This window comes from Castor canadensis, chromosome 12, assembly GCF_047511655.1.
Source record: "Castor canadensis chromosome 12, mCasCan1.hap1v2, whole genome shotgun sequence".
Classification (NCBI taxonomy): Eukaryota; Metazoa; Chordata; class Mammalia; order Rodentia; family Castoridae; genus Castor; species Castor canadensis.
Window position 1 is genome coordinate 26,162,856 of NC_133397.1, and position 21,716 is coordinate 26,184,571.

The window sequence follows — 21,716 nt, forward strand, 5'->3', positions numbered from 1 at the left end:
GAAAAGAAAGATACAGAAAGCCATGTATCTGTTATTGGAAAGATCAAGCATATAGGGATACATAAATCTTTATGTGATTATACTTTTAATATACCCATAAAAATAGAGGGGGTAAAATCACTTTGGTAGTAGATGTTTATTGGAAGTTCTTGCAACAGCTAAGTAGAGACATGATGAAGACATTGGCTGAATCAGTGTTGGATCCCAGGAGACAAACAATCTGCCAAAAGTCTATGGGGGTCTTTTGAATGTTAGAGTGCCCACTTGCCTTTTCTCCTGCACACAGGGTCTCCTGCTCCACTCATTCTTCCCTCTTCAACACTCTCTTCCCACAGGACACAAAGAATGAAACACCAGAAAAACTTCCCTACTCAGACCCTGCCACCATTGTGCCTGACTGTGCTCTCATGTCCATCTGATGATGTCCATGAATTTGGAACACGGAACTCCTAAGAAACAGACAGGGTCCAAAAAGGACAACCATGATGGTATGATTTCCTAGTGTTTATCCTCCATCTGGATAGTAAAGCTATCCGGCTATGATCTTCCTTTACTACTGTCTTGGCCTCTGCATGTTTTCTCTCCTCGTTCTTCTTCTGGGAGTCAACTCCACTACTTGTCTACACAGTAAAGCTTCTGAGTTCTCCCAGAATTCCATGTTCTCCTCCATTCCAACACACTCTATCCTCATCAATCCTAGACAAGACAGTCACATGTTGAGAGTGGATTTCTGACTCTAGAGCATATACCATTTCTCCTACACTCCCTGCTATTCAGCACAATTCACTGAACCTCTGGGAGTCTAATGTCCAATGGCTTGCTATAATGTTTGCTTATCTGCAATCTTTGAACTTCTAATATGGGCAAGGCTCTGCTGTAAGTACTTAGAGTCAGGGGGTGAAGAGGGTGATGGGAGGATGTGAAAATAGAAAGATGAGAAAAACAGGGCCTGTGCCTATGAGGAGCTCACAGCAAGACAAGAGTTACAAGAGGCAGTTACAATCAATATGACTGTGCCTTCACAGGCCAGAGGAGTTGAGACCATCCTAGCTGGAAGCACCTGGAAAGGCAGGTATTTAAGACCCACTTAAAGGGAATGAGTCTATCTGACCCTACCTGTTTCCAAAAGGGAGTAATCCACCTCTCCTTCTGAACCCCTAAAGCACATTTCCTTGAGACCCTTCATATTTTTCACTTGGGTACAACCCAAAATAGAACAGTGTCCACCAGTCTCCAAGGGCACTCCATGAACCAAGAAGCAGGGCCTTCCCACACTTCTCAGCCTCACATAGATCATGTGTGCACATAGCAAGCTCATAAATCCAGTGGGTCTTTAAAGTGTGTTAAAGAACTGGGTGTGATCTCACAAGAAAGAAGAGGGCTCACCAGGTGAGGGAAAAGGAAGGAATTCTGAACAGGTAAAGCAGTGGGAGTAGGGAGAAAAAAATTTTAAATCCTCCAATTAGGAAGGGGTACATTCCTGATTTTGAAACAGAGAGAAAGTGGAGGCAGGAGGCACTGGTACTCTAAAGACAAAGTTCTTCCAGATTGAAAAAGATCTCAAATTGGTGGGGAAATTGAGACACAGGTAGATTTTTTTTCAAGTGAGTTGTTGCAACATCAAAAAACTATTTTTGGTCATTCCTTCATAAGTTTCCAGTGGTTTTCCTGCCTGCCAGAGAGTTCATGAAGCTTTTGAAGAATGCCTCTGAGTGAAATCAGCCACAGAGACAGAGAGAGAAACCATGTGTGACATGGCCCCAAAAGCCTATCTCTCAAAGCAGAGCAGAACCCAGGGCAGGAGAAAGGGGATCCCGGGAAGAGAGCTGACAGGAAAACTGAAAAGCCAAATGCTGGAACACTTCTGCCTTTAGGCCCCAAGGACTTCTGAGACTTCCCTCCCTCTGTGCTTTCAACCTGTAAAAGCTGCCTCTGATCTCAAAGAGAAAAATGGATTCACCCTCCAGGTTAATGCTGTTTGCTAAGTATTTCAGAGAGGCTTCAAGACTCAAGCATGAGCAGAGACCAGGAATCACATGAGGCAGCTGTGGGGTAAAAGGTGGTCTGCTTAGCTTCCTCTAACCACAGTGTGATCCTCTATGAGACAGGGGAAATAACCCCTGTCCACATCCCTTCCCAAGGATGGTGCAGGAGGTCATATAAGGCTGGTCTCTTCACTAGATTTCTGGTTCCACATAATAGAACAAAATCCACAATGCACAGTGGTCTATAAGGCAATGTATGGAATTAGCTCACATTCTGAATCCAACTGATGTGGGCTGGGCTGCTCCCCACTGCTTGCTCATGGGGCTACTCGGCTGCGGGTCATCCCAAGGGCTCTGCTAACATGCGTGGGAGTTGCTTATCTAGCATGGCCTTAGCTGGAACAATGGGATACCTTGACTCTGTTGTTCCATGTGGCATCACCATATTCTCATGGGCAATGGCATAGAGTGAGGATGACTATACACACCTCTGCTCATGTCAGGTCTCCTAACGACCCATCGGGCAAGACAAATCACATGGTTAAGCCATGTCAGAAAGCGATGTAACAATGGCAGAAGACAGGGATATATAAGGAGTGATGCAGAATCAGGCCAGTTTTGACATCCTCCACAGCCTCTATAAACTGTAAGCTATGCAAATAAATGTGGGTTGATATTACTATCTGAAGGCAATTTAATCAATGTGTGCTTGTTGAATTGATTTACACAGGCATTGGCCCGTCTCAGACCTGATTACTTTCACAAGTGTTTTCCAATTGCTCCATAGTTTTTCATAGCTGGAATAAAAGTCCATTTAAAAACTATCTGTAAATTTTTCTTGGACAGCTGAAGCTCTGCCTCCTCTCTGTCTGATAGTACAGTGTGAGGATGTGTGGGAGGGGGTGTTAGTGGTGATTTTCAGTTTCCATCTAGCTTAAGTCATCAGCAATAACTTTAACTTGGCAGTTTCATCAGGACTCTTTCTAAATGTGCTGACATTTCAATTAAATGTCAGTGGCATCATTCTGTTTACCAGCTGGAAGATTTGTAATGGGGAATATTGGTAATGCCAGAGACTAGAGATTTCCATTTGGTAAAATGCCAGCCAATGTTTTTGTCTCTACTACTTCCCAGGGTTCTCTGCATATGAGTTTTGACAGCCTTGTTGGTTCTTCAAGATATCCCTGCTGCTCTGGGTTAGGAATTTTCAAACTTCTCCCTGAACCCTAATGGGGTACTTTTAGAGTTATGTTATTATTTTTTAATTAAGTTTTTTGAAATTTATAACTAGAATAAAATTTCTACCCTCCCAGCTTAATCAAAGAATAGGCTTAGCTTGCCAGGCAGGCAATCAAAAGTTATCATTTGTAACAATACATATATGTGAATTTAATTAGGAACAGCAAAAGAAAGTCATTTTTCAGATCATAGACTATGTGCTACACTGCTTAAGTTTGATCCCAGCTCTGCTGCTCACTAGATTTCTGTGTGGTTTTGGACCACTTATTTGGGTCTCTGGGATTCCATGTCCTCACCTGGTGGTAATATCTCATAGAGTTCTGAAGCTTAAGTGACTTAACATGTTTGATGCTCTCAGAGAAGTGCTGAAATATTACCATCATGAATACAATACAACCAAAATAAATGCAAATGTGTCAGGGGCTGAACTGTCTTCCAAGATCTCTGACTTAATCATTTCCATTAATCTGTCATAATTGTATGTATTAATGGGGTAAGCATGAAATTTCAATACAGGCATACAGGTGTGCTGATCAAATCCAGCCAATTAGCCTTCTGTCCCCTTACCATTTCTTTATGTTTGGAGACTTTGAGCACCTGTCTCCTGGTTCATCATAAAATATGTAAGTTACTGTGAACTATTGTCAACCCTCTGTGCTATAGAACACTAGAACCTATTCTGTCTGTGTTTTGGTGCCAATTACCCAACCTTTCCCTATTCCCTCCCACACACTCTTCCCAACTTAATCTTTTTTATTAAAACAATTTCATTATTGTCACTGATTACTTTTGTAAAAATTTCTATTGGCATTAGAAATCATTTTTTAAATACATAAAAAGTAACTACCATTTATCTGTTTAATATGTATTGAGATCCAGATAAGACTTCATTTGAGGGAAAAGTATTCTCTGCTGATTAAAATTTGAAATCCACTGCCCTTAGCCATTTCATATTACTCTGAGTTAGGGGCTTAAAGACACAGATATGATCCAGACCCCAACCCATGTAGCCTTGGGTGACAAATTCCAGACTGAGTATTTAAACACAGAGCTGATGTCATTCCACAGTGGTTTCCACTAGCATGCCCAGCTGAACCAAACAACAGTAAAGAACATTTGGTGCCAATAATCTCCTATGGAAATAGTAATGGCCTTGTTTGTTAATCATGGCTGGAAATGGTTTTCTGAATGGTTGCTAAAGGATCAGAAGCCCCTGAGGTTTAGGTGGCTACTACCATCATTGACATTGGGCCCAGTTTTCACGTTCTGATCCAGCAAGATTCCCAGGAGAAGCATGGCAGCCTCTCCATTCCTCTCCATTCCTCTCCATTCCTGCTACCGTGTGGAAAGATTGCTATGTATCCACTGGTGTGAGTTAGGGACTGGCCTGATGAGCCAGCAAGTCGAAACAGAGCAGTGTCCTGCCCCACCTCTTCTGCCAGAATGCAGGATGCCATGGTTGACTGCCTCACTCTCTATACTTACAGGAAAGTTCCAAATGGTGCTGCTCCCTTACCCAACGATCCCTGGGGAGACACAACAGGAATTCAACTAGCCATCAGTTATTCTCAACATGGCTCCTTACAACCTGCAGAAGCTTCCTATTTCACAGATGGACACAAAGAAGTCCCTGTGACCCAGTTAAGTGGTTTCTGACACCAAGTCCATTACATTTTCATTGTAACCAGCTACTGTTAGGGACTACTTCAAAGAAAAGGTGGCAAGTATGAACACTTTACTTCATAAATTAATGCAAAAGTTATTAATTTACATTACCATTATTTTGCCTCCAAAGTCTCAGGGAGATAGAATCTACTCTCCTTTATCCGTGTCCTTGATGGGGAGCCCATGCTCCCATGGCAGGGCTCCTACTCCTGTTTTAATGGTTCTTTTCTAATCTACAGAATAGAAGTGCTTTATTCTTAACATTTCTGTTATGGTTAACCACGCAAGTTGTGTTTTTACTACCAGATGAACAGTAAAAACAGATGTAATAAATATCTTTATGCTAATACTAAAATATCTTTATCGGCATATACGAACATAATTGATTTATATACTTTTTATCATGCAAAGTGGGAAAAACTTAATTCTGAAAATGTAGAAGGAATACGGACATTGAACTTGCTCAGATACCTCCTTTGACTGGGAGTCAGGCAGGGGTGGGCAGAGGCTCAGGGAAGGTAGGGACTAAATTGTTGAAGGACAGTTGTTGAGTGACAAGTGAAGATATTTTTACTCTTTCCTGGGTAATAGTGTGTTGCTAAAGAGGTAATATGTGCAAGCTGGGTGTAGGACCATAAATTTGAGGTCAAAGGACAGAACTAATTGGAGAAGAAACACAAGGCAGAGACTGAGGCAGGCCCAGGCGCTGCAGTATTATAGCTCTCTGACTGTTTTCTCATCTATGAAATGACTGGAAAGTTTAGAGCTCAGAGAAAGAGTTCCAGCTCTGGATGCTGCTAGACACTGATGTAAATGCCAGCTCAGCTACTTATCCATCTGTAAAATGGGGAGAATTTCTCCTTCCCCATAGGATTATGGTAGTGACTACACTTATGGGTATAAAGAACACATATCAATGGTTGGCACAAGCTTGGATAAGCAGTATCTGTTTCATTCTCATAGTTTTATAGATTGGAAGTTTTTTAAGCTCTCTTCCAGCCCTGATGTGCCATGGTTCTATTATGTGATGAGAAAATAGTTTGGAGAATGTCTTCCTAAGACTGAAATCATTGGCTAATGGATTACTGACTTAATCTACTTTTTAAAAAATCCTGGCAAGAACCCAAAGGAAAATAATAGTTATTAAAGATCCAAATATTTTGCTGAAAAAAAATGTTGTCTAGAAAGGTTTTCTTTAAAGTGCATTTAACTCACACCACTCTATGCTATCCAGGCCTGACGGGTCAGTGTCTCCAAGTTCCCAGGGGAAGAATGGAATGACATGAGAAATACACTTGGAAATTCATAGATGATAAAAAAGGATTAAAAGTCAATAGTTTTTCTGCTTCAACTCTTTTAAATTTGCTTTCATCCCCCTTCTGTAGAAAGAAGCATAGCTCCTGAAGACTGAGTAGCACATTTGGGGAATCTGATGTGTTTTGCTAGGGATATATATGTGTATATATACAACAATGTCACCAAGTGCCATCACTGACCGCAAACTTTTGATGTTTGGCAGAGGTTGTGGTGCTAAGCCTTAGGGAAGGGAAAATTCTAGAGCAGTGCTGTGCACTATGGGAAAATGGCTCCACAACCCAAGTGCCCAATGGCCACATTTGACAAATGGCTATTGTCCTGGATGGTGCAGGTAGAGAATATTTCCATCATTGCAGAAAGATCTCCTGGTCAGCACTGCCCTAGAGATTAATTTGTGATCCAGAATCTGAGCACAGAGGGATTTTGGAGATTCCCTCATTTTGTCCCCAAGTCAGACTGAGATATAGAAGACATACATCCCAGCTCTGCCACATGTACCTTGGTCAGTCAACTAAGGATCTCGAGCCTTGCTTGCCCCATCTATGAAAGTGGGGCTTAACCATCCATTCATTTGGCACTCTACTTTTAAAATATCTACTAGTTTAAGCTGAGCTATGTATTGTGAACAGCAAAAACAGGTTGCGCCAAATTGGGGGCTGTACCTCTCTGTGCTGATGAAACATACAAGTATGTCACAGTGCTGCTATCAAAAATGCCTCAGATAATGTGCACCCAGTGCCTTCTACTGGGTCTGGCACAGAAAAGGTGTTTAATGGCTGACTTGCTCTCGGAAGCCACTGGGGATAAAGAACTCCTTGCAGAGAATTGCTTTCTGGTATACCTTCTCACTTTGAAGGTGTTTTATACATTATTACAAGCTGAAAATGGCTTAAAGAAAAGTCAGAATGACTCACACCTATAATTTCAGGTATTCATGAGGCAGAGATGGGGAGGATTGGAGTTAGAGATCAGCCTGGAAAAAAAGTTATCAAGACCCCCATTTCAGCCAATAGCTGGATATGATGGTGCCCAGCTTGTCATCCCAGCTATGCTAGAAGCATAAATAGGAGGATTTTAGTACAGGCTGGGCTTGGCAAAAAAGTGAGACCCTAGCCCCAAAATAACTAAAGCCAAAAAAGGCTGGAAGTGTGGTTCAAATGGTAGAGCACCTGCTTAGCAAGTGCAAGGTCCTGAGTTCAATCCCAAGTACCACCAAAAAATGAAGAAGAGTCAGAGTAGGAAAACAGAACCTGTGTGTCCAGGCCAGGAGCTGGAAGCACAGCCGTAGATATTGCCATAACCCTGGGCCATTTCCCTTTTGTACCACCCACTGTTCAGCAAAGAAGAACCTGCTCCAGAAACCACTGGAAAGAAGCAAACATAGGGTTCACACCCTGCTCAGGAGAACCTGGAGTGTCTGCTCTTGAGGAAGAGCTGAAGGAAATGGCTCATTTTCATTTTGGCCCTACAGCATATTAGCCATGTGAGCATTTCCTACTCAGAGGATGTAGGTAAGGAGATGGATGGAGGAAGTAAAACCCTGGAAAGGAAGGAGGCCCACACGCAGAGTCCCTGTTACTTAGGACTCCTACAGGAGTCGGATGCTGGGGCCCATCTGACCCTCTCTACCATGTGTATGTGTGGGTGAGAACACCTCAGCCCCATGGCCTGTGGTTCCAGAGCAGGGTTCTCAGTAGAGTAGAGGAGACCCAAGTTCCCATGTCAACCTTGCCATCAACCTAGCTGTTGCCTAGGCAACCTAGCTGATGGCTAGGTTGCCATCAACCTAGCTGTGAGCTCAGGTAATACAGTGAACCTGTCAGTTTATGCATTAGTAAAATGACCATTAAGGGTTAGAGGCATACCTCAAGTGTTAGTTAGTTAGTTAGAGTGCCTGCCTAGTTAAATGATCACGGTCCCTGTCTTTTGTGTGTGCTTTTCAGTGAGAATCCAAATTCGAAAGCTAAAAGGAACATATTTGCACAATTTCAAGCACAGGCAAAGGTACTGATTTTTTGTCACTGAAGTGTGGCCCTGGAGAGCAACCCATATCTGGCCTGATGGCCTATGTAAGGAATCTGTGGCTTCAGGACATGGGGAAAAAAAAATCAAGGCTCTCAGATCCTTCCTCTATTGTTGATTCAAGGCCCTGAATTCTTCCCAAGCCACAGAACCTTATGGGACCATTACAGAACCTTAGGGACAATTATAGAACCATTACAGAACCTTAGGGACAATTATAGAACCTGGTTCTATAATTCCCTATTATTGGAATAGGGATTCCAATAATCCCTCCATGACAGCACTTCTGCACACAGTTCAGATAGCCAGGGCTTGGATGCTGCCAGTGACCAAGAACCCATTGCCTCCTAAGTCCGTTCATTCTATCTTTGGGTAGTCCTAGCTCTTTGAACAGCAGGAGGGCTGGGGCCCTTCTAACTGCCTGGAAGACCAAGTTAAGGAGGGTTCTGAAGCTATGTCCAGGGTCAATGGCAATGAATGATTGATTAATTACCTTTGCATATTGTTGATATCCAAGGGGACCTGTGGATGGATGCAGTGTTTCTGCCTTCCCATGTTAGATGCTCTTCTTTCTATGAGTCATATGTGCTCCTACTGATTGGTCCTTGGTTTTCCCTATAGACAGTACTGTTGGTGATCTGACCAAATATCAATCCCACCTTTGTGCTTCCCAACAGGGCCAGTTATTGCTCAGGTTACCACCACCACCGTTTCACCTTGAAATGACAGAAGATGACCCACATACTGCCTAGTGTGAATCATGGTCAGTCCTAACCAGCCAAGAGTAAACTAACTCTCTAAGCATAATGACCAATTCAGAATGGGCACATGGCCCAGTGCCAGCCAAGGAGATGTAATCAGAAGTATTTGCGGTGGGCTTCTAAGATCTTTCCTCATTCTTCTGAGAGTTATAGAGACAGTCCTTGCTGGAAATAACAAGGGAATGTGTAGCTCCCTGGCAAATGCAAAGCCCTGAATTCAAACTCCAGTCCCACCAAAAGAAAGGGAAAAAATCATTAACAACTTGTCATTTCAGTTAAGACATTGAAAGATGGCATGAAGAGAAACAGCTCTGCAATTTTAATGTAACTCAACAGGAGCTGAGGACTTGATTTCTAAAAACTCAGTTTTTATGCAACTTTATTCAGAGCCCATGTAGTGTCCAGTGCAAACAAACTTGCAACCATATTCAAAGGAGCTAAAAGAAAGCACGGTGGAATTTGACCAGAGGTCCTTTAAGTCATTCAATGGTGCACATATATACCACATGTTTCTTGGGCTTTTAAAAGGCAATGTTCTGTGCTGATGTTCCCCCCGGCTGTATAGATAATTGTAAAACAAACTCCATATTCCACTGACACCCTTTCTAATTACATCTCACCTTCATTTGGCTATTAAAGTGACAGATGGTAGCAATTACATTGAACCCCACTGAAAACTCTCTATCTGTGACACGCAGTGACGAGAACCTGAGTTATTTACCCAAAAGTCAGGAAGGGAGGCAGCCAGGCTGTAGCTGAGGGAAGAGAAGCCCTAATGTGACCACCAGCAGTGCTGGGGTCCCAGGAGCAATGATAGAAGGTAGGGAGGAGAAGACACTCTTGTGTCAACATTTTTTGGTTTTTTTGTCATACTGGGGGTTGAACTCACAGTCTCATACTTGCTTGGCAAACACACTAGCACTTGAGCCCCTCTGCCAGCTTTTTTGTGTTGGTTATTTTTGAGATAGGGTTTTGCTTTTTGCTTGGGCCAGCCTGGACCATGAACCTCTTATTTGTGCTTGCCCATGTAGCTGGGGTGGCAGGCCCACATCATTGAACCCAGCATTGGTTGAGATGGGTCAGGTGAAATTTTTGCCCAGGCTGGCCTTGAACTATATCCTCCCAATATCAGTCTCCTGAGTATCTGGATTATAGGCTTGAGCCACCATGCCTGGCTTTCTACTGGTCTCCTCAGATGCTAGGTATAGAAAATAGAGACTATTATCAGGTCTTATAAAATTACATCGACAAGTTTGAACATAATATGCAGAAGAGAGCCTCCAAAGACTGACTTACTCCCAGCCACTTCAAATGAGGAATAGTTGACAGAACTAAAGAAGCTGGACCTGGGGAAGAGAAGACATAAGAGCAGAGGGGGGCCATCTCTGGAAGCTCCAAGATGAATTAGACTTGGTATATCTTCACAGCCCAGGGGTATGAGTCAATTGGTTTAGGCAACAGAAATTCTGCTCTAATTAGTTTAAATAACTGGGCATTTGCTGTTTTGCATAACTGGAGGCCCAGAGGTAGACGGCTGATTCAAGAACTTAGTGCTATACTCTACATCCCAGGGTCTTTCTATTCCTCCACTCTGCTGGCCCCATTGGCTTTATCCTAAATTGGTGACTGTAGGATGCTCATGATAACTCTCTTAGCCTCAGCCATATAGTACTCTATTAATTGACTGACTCACTACTGAGACTGTAACTTTCAATCTAAGACCAAAAGAAGCCACGTAATCAAAAGAAGGTTAACATCAACACAAACAATGGTAACTCACCTGTATAGAGTGCTCAGCGGTCAATATGGGATTTTCTTAGATATTAACTCCATTAGACAGCACTATTAGAAAGGGATTGGCAGCACTCTCATTTGCAGATGAGCAAATCAAAGCTTGAGGAAGGTTAGAGACTTACCCCAGGTCCAGAATCTAGGAATTAGTAAGCTCTGGACATATACCTACACCCCCCCATGCCTGGTACTGTGCTACTTTCATCATTCATTGTGGGCTTCATGACTCAAATCCATTCTGGATTCCAGTCTGACAATAGGGAGACAAGCCAGAGAGATCAAGAGCCACAAATGCCTCTCTTTTATCTTCCCAATACCCAAAATTTCACCATCAAGGTCACTACTGCATGGACTGTTACATTAACATAGAGGTTCAGTGGAGTGGAAATGAGGGTCCTCCTTAGTATTGCTTCTTCCATTTTCTCCCAAACATTCATTCAACAAACTTGTTAGAATCATGGCTTGAGCCAGTTTCTGTGGCTCAGCTGTGGTTTCTGTGGAACATACACCTCCCCTAACCACCTCTTTCTCCCTGCCATCCCTCCCCCAGCACCCCCCAGAACCTTTGAGTCAATGTGGTTTTTCATCCCACAGGAAGAAATCAGCAGCAGACAGACCGCTGGATGGCTGACCCTTATTTAGAAGATACTGTCAGTGGGAAGAACACTGCCACCAGATAATGATCACTTGTCGCCAGATAAATGCCAGGGTTTGTCCCCTGATTGATGTTGTGCACGAAAATAGCAATTACTCATTGTGACTTTGTTGTGTTATTGTGGTGCTTACCCCACTAGGTGCTTACCCCTGGCATTTCTTTGAGAATGGAGCCACTGGAAACTGAGTGCAGCCTCAGTTTACCACCTAGAGTGCCCAGGCCAGGAGGCAGGAGAAGCTACACAGGCAAAGGCAAGGGAAATAGGAGCTCCATGTGCAGTTTGCTGTGTGACTTTTGTGGGGCTTTCTTGATTTGACAATACCTCAGTATCTCCAGCCTGTACTTTAATAGCTGTCACCTACATCCCCAGACTGTTTGAAGACTTTGAAATACTTGAAACCAACCCTGGGATGTCAAATAGCACTTCCAACACTGAAGGAATGCATACTTGGTTTCTCAGGCTAGCAGAAGGGGCAGGAGAGCTGGAAGGAAGAGAGTATAGGGTCTTCCTAGGTTATAGTGTGGGGCTGGGAGGTGAGAGTGCCCCAAGAGTGAGGATAGTGGCCACAAAGGAATCCTCATTGTGACTCTGAGCCCAGTTTTCCTTTCTAAGTAGAACACTGGATTTGGAGTCAAGTGGTTCTAGATTCAAATCCCAGCTCACTCACTAATGGCCTGTATGATTCTAAGTCAGATAATCCTGTTGAGTTTCAACATCTTGATTCAAAAATGGAAACACATTCTGTGTAGGCCTGACTTGTTGCAATCTCCTCTTAAGTGGCCTCCTGCTTCTCTTTTACCTCTTCAGAACGAGCCTTTAAAACACAGACCAAACCATGACACTCTGTCCTTTCATGACTTCTTGATTCAGGGAGATTAAAAGTCAGAGTCTACAGTGTCCTAAAAGGGCTTCCAGGGCCAGATCCCTCCTCCCCCTCTGACGTCATCCTTTACTCCAGTTACTCCATTCACCTCCCTGTCCGCTCTGAGAGGGATGTTCCCACTGCCTGGAGCCCTCTTTGCCCAAAGATTCGATGACTCCCTCCCTGCTTCAAGTGTTTGCTTCCTCAAGAAGCCAGCTGTCATTGACTTGCTAAAAATGTCAAGCTCAACGAATGGGTTTGTTTCTGTTAGCATATAACTCCTTCAACCATGCTGGACACTTAACTCTTCACAATTTAACTGTTCATGATTTATAACATAGGTCCTCAGCGTGTTCATTCCTGTCTCTCCTCATAAGAATGTTTGACTTCATGGAACTGGGGATTTTTTTTATCAATTTTATTCAATTCTGTATTCCTAGAAGGCACCAAATTGTTCAGCACAAAATTTGACATGCAAATTGGGGGGCTGTTACCAAAATATAATGTTTAAAATTGGGAAATAACAGAGCAAAGAAAAAAATCATTCAAAATTCCACTACCAAAGTTGTGTATGATCAGAATTATATATTATATATTTATATATATAAGGTTATTTATAAATAAATAAAATATATAATATTATATATTATATATCTATATATAATATATAAAGAATATTATACATTCTTTCAGGCTTTGGGTATGTGTATATGTATATACATATACATATGTACACACACATATATGTGTGTACATGTATATATAGATACACTATATTTATATAGCTTTATTTAATATCCACCAAGTTACCATTTCTGGTGCTATTTGTGATTTTCATAGAGTGACGTTTCCTTCTGGAGTCATTGTCTTGTAAAGGCTTTGACAGATTGCTGTATCAGGTGACTTCATTAACTGCAGTAGGACATGTTTCTTCCTCGTCTATTTTCTGGAAGCACTGGTATAATATTAGCATTGGGTGTTCCTTACTTTTGATAAAATTCAACAGTGGAAGCATTCAGATTTACATTTTTTCTTTGTGATAAGGTTCTAGATAAATTTAATAGATACAGAACTATTCAGATTTTGTATTTCATCTGTGTCCATTTTGGTAAGTTATGATTTTCAAATAATTTGTCCTTCTCTACATAATCAAGTTTATTGGCATAAACTTGTTTGTAATATGGTCTGATTGAGATCTAAGTTATTTGTGTTTCCTTGATATAGGAACTTATTTTTCTTTTCTTTTTCTTAATCTGTTTATTGATTTTATTAATCCTTTTAAACAATCAGTTTTTAGCTCAGTTAATTTTTCTTGGTTGTTTACTTTATGTTTAATTAACTTTTACTTAAATATTTATTATTTCTTTCTTCTATGTACTTAGGGTTTACCTTTCTCTTTTTCTTATTATAAAAACTTAGATCATTATTTTATTATTATTATTATTTTGGTGGTACTGGGCTTTGAATTCATGACTTCTTGCTTGCTAGGCAGGTGGTCTACCACTTGAGCCACACTACAGCCCTAGGTCATTAATTTTAAACCTTGATGATTTCCTAGTACAGACAATTATAGCAATGAATTTCCCTCTTAGTGCTGCTTTAACTGTATTTCATTATTATTTTGCTCAGAGTATTTTCTAGTTTTTTCCTGTGATTTTCTCATTAACTCATGATTTATTTCTAAGTATATTATCTAATTTCTAAATATTCAAGGCTACTGTTAGTATCTTACGTTGAATTTCTAATTTAATGCTGCTGTCTGACCTCAGAGCACATGATCTGAAAGAATTAAATATTGTGAAATGTACTCAGTTTTATGTAGTTTAGTATGTTTTATCTTGGTGACAATTCTACGTACACTTGAAAAGAATAGGTATGCTGTAGGTATTGAATATAGCATTCTATAAATGTCAGATCAAAGTGGATGATAGCATTATTTAGATCTTCTATGTCCTTGCTGATTGTTTATCTCGGTGTTTACCAAGTAATGAAGGGGGCTATTGAATTTGTTTATCTCTGACTTTAATTTAATACTGGTATATTTTTGCTACATACACTTAAATAAAGGTCTACAAGCCAGGCGCTGGTGGCGCACACCTATAATCCTAGCTACTTAAAAGGCAGAGATCAGGGGAATCGTGGATCCAGGCTAGCCCTGGCAAATAGTCTGTGAGAACCCCATCTCCAAAATAACCAGAGGAAAAGGAAAATGGACTGGAGGCATTGCTCAAGGAGTAGAGTGTCTACCTTGCAAGCACAAAACCCTGAGCTCAAACCCTAGTACTGAGTGTAATCAAGTACTTACACATTTATGATTATTTCCAAATGAATAAATACTTTTATCACTATAAAATGTAAGATTACTTATCCTAAACTCTACTTTGTCTAATATTAATAAAAGCACTTCAATTTTCTTTGATTAGTGTTTTAATGTTATATCTTGTTCTTGGCTGTCTCTGTTGCATATCCTAGGGAGGTTCTAGGATAGCTGAAAAACTGAATAAATAGGAATCTCGCCATCATAGCACCCTCCTTCCAAGGGCTGAGTCTTCATTTTCTGCCTGACTTGAATCAATTTTCAGTGCCTTCATGTGATATTTATCTTCATTTGTTTTCCCAGAGTTTGTAATTCTACATAGAAAATGATTAGTCTAGAACAAGTTACTGTGCCATACTAAAACAAATACCACAGGTGTGTTTTTCTTTTATGAGTTGTCTGTTTTATCTCCTCCACCCTTTTACTATTTATCTTCCTTAATCATCTTTTCTTGTTAATTTATAAACTGTACCTGAAGGGAATCATTCTGATCATGATCTATTTGAACTGGCTAGTAGAATAGCTTTTATTTCGCACTTGGAATAGAACATAGAGCATAGAAGAACATTTGCAAAGGAATCAAGGGCAAATATAGAGTTAAAAATGACTGCATGTTGCTAACTACCTACACACTACTGTGTAGGCCTTTGCATTTAGAATTCGTGTTGTCCTCACTGCTGGGCACACACATGACACAACCATCCCTGTCTCAGACCAATGTGTTGAGGCCATTTTTTCTGATTGCGGTGTTCTACCTACCATTTTAGCCCACTATTAGCCCACAATGTTCTACCCTACTATTTTAGGCTTTGCTCAATATGGTATATACACAACTGAAATTACTGACTAGTGTCCTCTCCAACTTTAAAACAGTCACAGCAACAGGATGCTGGGCTGTGGAAAGAACAAAGGAAGTGAAAATGCCTAGCACAATGTGTGGCACACAGGAAGAGCTCAACAAAAGTTGAATCTGCATTCTTTCTTGTTCTGTTCTATCCAAAAACAAAGACTAGAGGGGAAGGTCCTTGGCGATAGGAGCTTCAGATGATACCATGGAAACAGACTTAAATGAGGGTGGAGGTAGCAGCCCCACACAGATATATGAGACGGGAGAGGGAGGAGGGAACTTGGGGCTGGATTCCGCTAACTACTTCAGTTTGTTTTTTCTCTCTGGAGTAATAATAAATCAGTACTGCTTTACCAAAATTTACTGCTAAATTTCAGGTGGTCTATCATGCAGAAATGTTGGGGAAATAGAAAACAAATACAGGTGACTGTACAAATATAAAATTGCTAGTAAGGTGTACCTTGGATTCTTACCCATGATGCCAAGCATTTGTACATAAACAAATGTACTTTACAGAGAGCCCGACTTACAAAAGGAGCTCAGCCAATCCTAATATCTGAATTCTTTCTTTGCAAGTATCTTCCAAAGAGGTACACTAAGCTGAGATTGAGGACCCTGGGGGCAATTTTAGCCATGAGGTCACCATGCTTGTCTGCACCCAGGATGCACTGCCCAGAGTGGGGCTGGTCTCTCAGTCCCTGGCATGCTAGGAAATAATTCCATAGAGACTAGAAACCTAGAACAGCAACTCTATTCTTCCCCAGCTGCCTGGCCTCTAAGAGAAGGCCTTTGTGGAACAGGAAAAGTCAGAACCTTGAAGCAAGTACGAGAGAAGGGTCAGGGAGGGTCAAAGGGCCCAGCACACCAGGGACCCTGGTGAACTCAGCAGCCTGATTGTGCACAGGCATTCTGGCACTGAACCAGTCGGTCCAAATGCCATAGGTGTTTGTTTGGTTACAAGATGCCACCTATCCCTGTTGAGTGGAGACCAAACAAGGCTCCTTCATGGACCAGAGTGTGTCTATAAGCACACATTGTTCTCAGGCAAAGAAAAAAATAATAAAGGGAGTTATATTGAGGATTCGTTGGAAATACACAAAGGGAGTGATAACTGAGTTCCTCGGGTTCCAAGGAGAACCCATGCAAGGCTGAGCACGTGACATCTGAAAGCTCTGAAGAATGCACGTGGCTTAGGACAAACCTGACTTAGCTCATGGAAGCCAGAAATTGAAAATTAAAGGATTAGGAGGAAGGGGTAATTCTCTTTCTACAGCAAGATTCCCCCATTGGGTTCCTTTGAGCACCAAGTTCCTTGCTGCTATTAAAATATTACTTGATTTGCTAAATTTTAATTAGACCTAACTCTTTGAGAGCACATTTGCATGTGCTCTCAAACCTGGCTACCTGGGCTAGTATCAGTGTCATTTCCTTGCACTTACTCTGAGCAGCTCTTGTCGGGCCTTGTGCAGAGTCTCGTGCTGGGTGGAGATATCAAGGTAGACAAGAATCAGCACATGCCTGCCACAAAGTACACTCTGAATAAACTTTGGTTGACTGAAATGTTGAATGAAGGGCAAGATGTTTTTTCAAATAGCAATCAAGTCTTACACAAATAAGGGAGGGTCCAGACATGCTTTTGGCGACCCTTTAAATTGTCCTTAACGAATCAATCTTTGTCTTCTGGTCCTCTGCCTTCATAACTGGACTTATTCTTATTAATAAACTCTTCCTCCCATCTGTGGCTAAATTAGAAAGTTGCTCGTTGTTCTTGAACACCTTTGAATAATGTTTCATGTACATTTAATACACCGGAGGGAACATTGTATTTCTAGAAGAAGATAGATTTCATGTGTAATAGACCTAGGCTAAGAAATTGCATTTATTTTTTAAAAAATGGTTTCTTCAGCATTATGTAATTTTGGAGGGCAAAGGAGGTGCATTTACACAGACTCTTCAGGCTCTTTCAGGGGCATTGTGAGCATTTCTCAGAATTGTCTCCTCTACAGCCTCCGTGGTTAACTCTCTGGGTCTCCTGCATGCGTCTCTCCTTTTGTTCTCTACTTTATTCTTTATTCTCTCCTTTATTGCTTGTTGGTCTTTGCTGTGTTGTTTCCTCTCCCTGCCTGGTAAATGCTGGACTTCCCTGAGATTTTTTTCCTTGCCTCCTCTCTCCCAGGATGAACTCACTTTCCTCATCCCCTGCTCTGACACTTCAGGGCCTGTGACTTTTCTGTCTTTCTCTCCAGTGCTTACCTCTTTCTGGGGCTCCCTAAATAGCCACAGTTGGGTTCTTATCTTGAAATTAAATTAGTCTGAGAAAGACATTGGCTTTCCCTCCCCAGCTCCCTCACCTCCTCAATTCACTGATCCAGGCATTCCCGAGCCATCTCTGGGTTGCCTGTCCACACATCTCTCGCAGTAGCCACACAGAAACCCCATGGATTGTTCTTGGGAACTTTTCAGATTTGTGTCTTCCTCCCTGAATGCATTAGCTGTGCCCTGCCCTAATTCAAACCCTCACATTTTTTTTCTGTCTTGCAAAAGCACTGCAAAACCCCCACTGGTCTTCTTCACCTTCTTCCTCTCCTCTTTCCTCGAGCTCCTAGTTCATCTTAATGCTATTCTATTGACCAGTCCCTGCTTGAAAGGTTGTTATCCTTCCTGTGCCCAAACCTTTTGATTCAGGGAGCCCTATGACCAGCAGGTGGCTGGGACAACACCACCCCTATGTCCCTCTGCTCTTCACATTGCACCTCCATGATCCTGCCTAGGCAAGGTGGGTGAGAGTGCAGCCTTCACCCACACTGGTTCAGGTGTGGCAGGAGGTGACAAGATAATTTCCTTTGATTTTTCTCATTTCCTCTCTCAACTTCCATTCAGTTAAGAGAAAAAAAAAAAAACCAACAAAAAACAGCTCAGCATTAAGAGGATTAAAAATAAAGAAGGTGAATATGGTTGTTGCACTTGCTATACAAGAATGAATATAGAAGTTTTAAACTTGTTGAAGCCACCATAAGAAGATGACGGTAGAAAGGAGAAAGATGGAGGGGATGAACCAATTCGGGATATATTACATATATACATGGAAATGTCACAGTGAAACTCTTGGTATAGCTATCTCAAACAAAAATCTCTTTTTTCAAAAACAAAGGACAGGAAGGTAAAACAGTTCCTGTCTGGGGGTTGGCACCAGTGGGAGGGGAGAGGATATAAGAAAAGGGTGTAAGAGGGTAAATATAGTGAAAATATTATTTACTCATGTATGAAAATGTAAATGTCACAATGTACCACAAGTACAATATGATAATAAAAATAAAAAATTAAAACATAAAAAAGAAAAAATAAACATTTTGGGCCAGGTGTGGGGACACATGCCTATAATCAGCTACTTGGGTGGTAGACACCAGGAGGATTGTGATTCAAGGCCAGCCCAGGCAAGTTAGTAAAGCCCCATCTCAACCAAAAAACTGGGTGTGATGGTTCATGTCTGTAATCCCAAGCTGCATGGGAGATATAGGTAGGAGATCACAGTGTGAGGCTAGCGCAGGGGAAAGCATGAGAAACCCGATCTGAAAGGGGATGGGGATGGGGATCAAGTAGTAGAGTACCAAGTGTGAGGCCTGAGGTTCCAACCACAGTACCACAGAAATAAATGAAAAATAATTTCAAGCATATATGAAAATAGACAAGTGTATTAAACCCTAATGAACCCATGACCTAACTTCAGTTTTTAACTCATGGCTAATTTTATTTTCTCTTTATCCCTGCTATTCTCCTCTCCCACCTTGGGGCATTTGAAGTGAATCCAGATCTAAGACATTGGAGTTCATCTGGGCTGAAGTACCAGGGGTACAGTCCTTTTGAGTCACATCCTTGGTGCTCAGGTTTGTTTCTTCTCAATGCCTCCCTGTCTGCTGCCTCTGGATGCTGGACTCTACAAGGGACCCTGGAACTCAGCCAGTGGCTGATCCTGGCTCCAGATCCTCTGTGATCCCTAGTGACACCCTTGCTCTTCCTGCCCCTGTCTACTTTGGGCTGATTTTCCCCTCACCCCAGCCCTAAGCTGCCCTCTGCTGAAGGGATCTTGGACTGCTGGCAACACATTGCCCACTACCTCCCCTCACGGGACACCTGACCATCAGAGTGCCCATCACACTTATCCCTGCTCATGGGATGGTCAGCCTGAGCTTAATGAAGAGCCCAGGGAGGACAGCAAAGGGAAGGAGCCCTGTTTCTTAAGAGTTAAAGCAGAAAGTGCACTATGCAGGTTCCAGCAGTGCAGTCTGGGACAGGAACAAGGATGACCAAGGCACAGGTAGCACAGCCAGGGGACATTATTGTGTCTGGACTGAGGGAAGACAGGGCTGTCAGAACAGAAGCATCAGCAAACAATTCACTTGTCTAGGGACTCAGTGTAGCTTTTTTTGTAATCAGAAACATTTGCAAGGCTCTGGGCTCAAGATACAAATTTGCATTTTGCTTTACATAAGTCAGCATATGGAGTTCACTCACCCCTAACACCAAGAAAGGGAAATTAAATTCAATTAGATTAATTAGTGCAACTGATTGCAAATTGTTTTCAGACCTAGTATTAAGGGTGCTGCACGCAGGAAATACAGAATAGATTTCTTAATTGTGAGAGGAGGGAGGAAAAGAAGGAAAAGTTAAGGAAGGAGATAGGGAGACTAGGAGGAGGGGCCCCTGCACTTTTATGGGATGTTTTTGTTGTCATCCCCACCCTCCTTTCCCCAGCAGCTGATTTATCTGAAAGGAAGTAAACCTCAGGTTTAAGGACCACTCTCTGCCATGATTCTTTTCCAACTATCACTGCTCAATTTTGCATTTGTAAGTGAGCCCCTGAACTGCCTAAGTCCCTAAAACCCTAGATCTGCCCTGTTAGTCTCCCACTATTCCCACTCTTCTTTCCCTTGCCCTCCTCTTGTGCTGGTTTGATTCTTTCTTTTTCTGCCTTGTTTCTTGGAATTCAGGGTTCAAGGGAAGAGAGGCCTTAGAAGGGGTCTCTGGGAGGCTACAGTCTGGCCTATGAACACGGGTTTGGCCCAGTCTGAGCTGAACCAGTCCTGACAGCAGCCAGGAAGCAGCTTGGATCCAGGGTGGGCCTGGATGCAGGGCAGATCCTGTGCTTGGTACCCATCTGTGAGGCCCTTACCACCCTGACCTGCTGGGTGCTCTTTCATGAAGAAGATGTGCCTCTATCTTCTGTCTTTCTAAATGGACTTCCAGGGCCTGTGCTGAGAGAGGACCCTGGCTAGAGGCCCAGCTCACTTGGCTGGGGCCTTGACAGCCCTGGCCCTGGCCCTTGGTCTCTCAGTCCTGCTTAGTGTTCTCTTGCCGACTGGGGGTAGGTGAGGCTGCCTGTCCTCATTCCCATCTGGTCCCAGGTCTCTCCCCTTTCCTAGAGGCTTCTGTCCTATAGTCTTAGAGCACCCACAACTCACAGGTCTCTGCCTGTGCTTTGCTTTCCAGGCCTGGCCCCTGTGATGGCACCACAGAGGGCCATCTCTCCAGAGAGGCAGAGGCCTGGTAGGAGACTCTGCCCTACTTCTTTCTCACACACTTTCTAGACAAGACTATAGCTGTGGCTTCTGCAGGATGAGCTGGAGGGAGTGACACAGGGATCCCTGAGGGCTCAGCAGTGTTCTGGAGACTCTTCCACCTGACTTAGGTTAGGAGAATTCACTCAGTGATCCTTTCACTCAACAAGCACTTTTTGTTTTATTATTCATATGTGCATACAAGGCTTGCACATATGAAAAAAAAAAGAAAAAGAAAATATGGGGTTGCATTTATGAAAAAAAAAAAAAGCACATTTTGTCTTAGATGTGTTCTGAGATGATTCCAACATAGACCCATGGAGTTCAGTAAGGGAGGCCGAGAGCAGTCCAGAAATAAAATAACCACCAGGTGAAACAGAACAGGAAAATCTTTCAAGAGATTCACAAATAGCCTTTGCTAATTCAGAGGAAGGGGGAGCATATCTGGTTTGGCAATCAAGACAGAACAGCTCATACAAAGGAGCCATTCCAGACAAGGTAAAATGACAGCAGGTGGCGATGGGGGGGGCCCTATATGGAGTTACTGGAAGCAGCCAAGGGAAGAGGTGGCATGAGCACCTCAAAATGACCCAACTGGTGGGTCACCCCAGAAATAAGCAGCCATTTAGCTTGCCTGGCCCATTAGACTTTAGATCAGAAAGTAGTTGTTTAATTCAGGGGGATTAGTGGACAAAAGGA

General features: G+C 42.4%; 1 long non-coding RNA gene across 1 annotated transcript in view; it reads left to right on the plus strand.

Annotated features, from left to right (window-relative positions):
- The window catches only part of LOC141415017 (uncharacterized), a 30,615-nt gene extending 18,064 nt beyond the window's left edge, over positions 1-12,551 (plus strand). The window contains exons 2-3 of the long non-coding RNA XR_012440037.1: positions 336-488; positions 11,375-12,551. This is a non-coding gene — a long non-coding RNA (uncharacterized lncRNA). The remainder of the gene's footprint in view (positions 1-335; positions 489-11,374) is intronic.
- Positions 12,552-21,716: the final 9,165 nt, after the last annotated feature.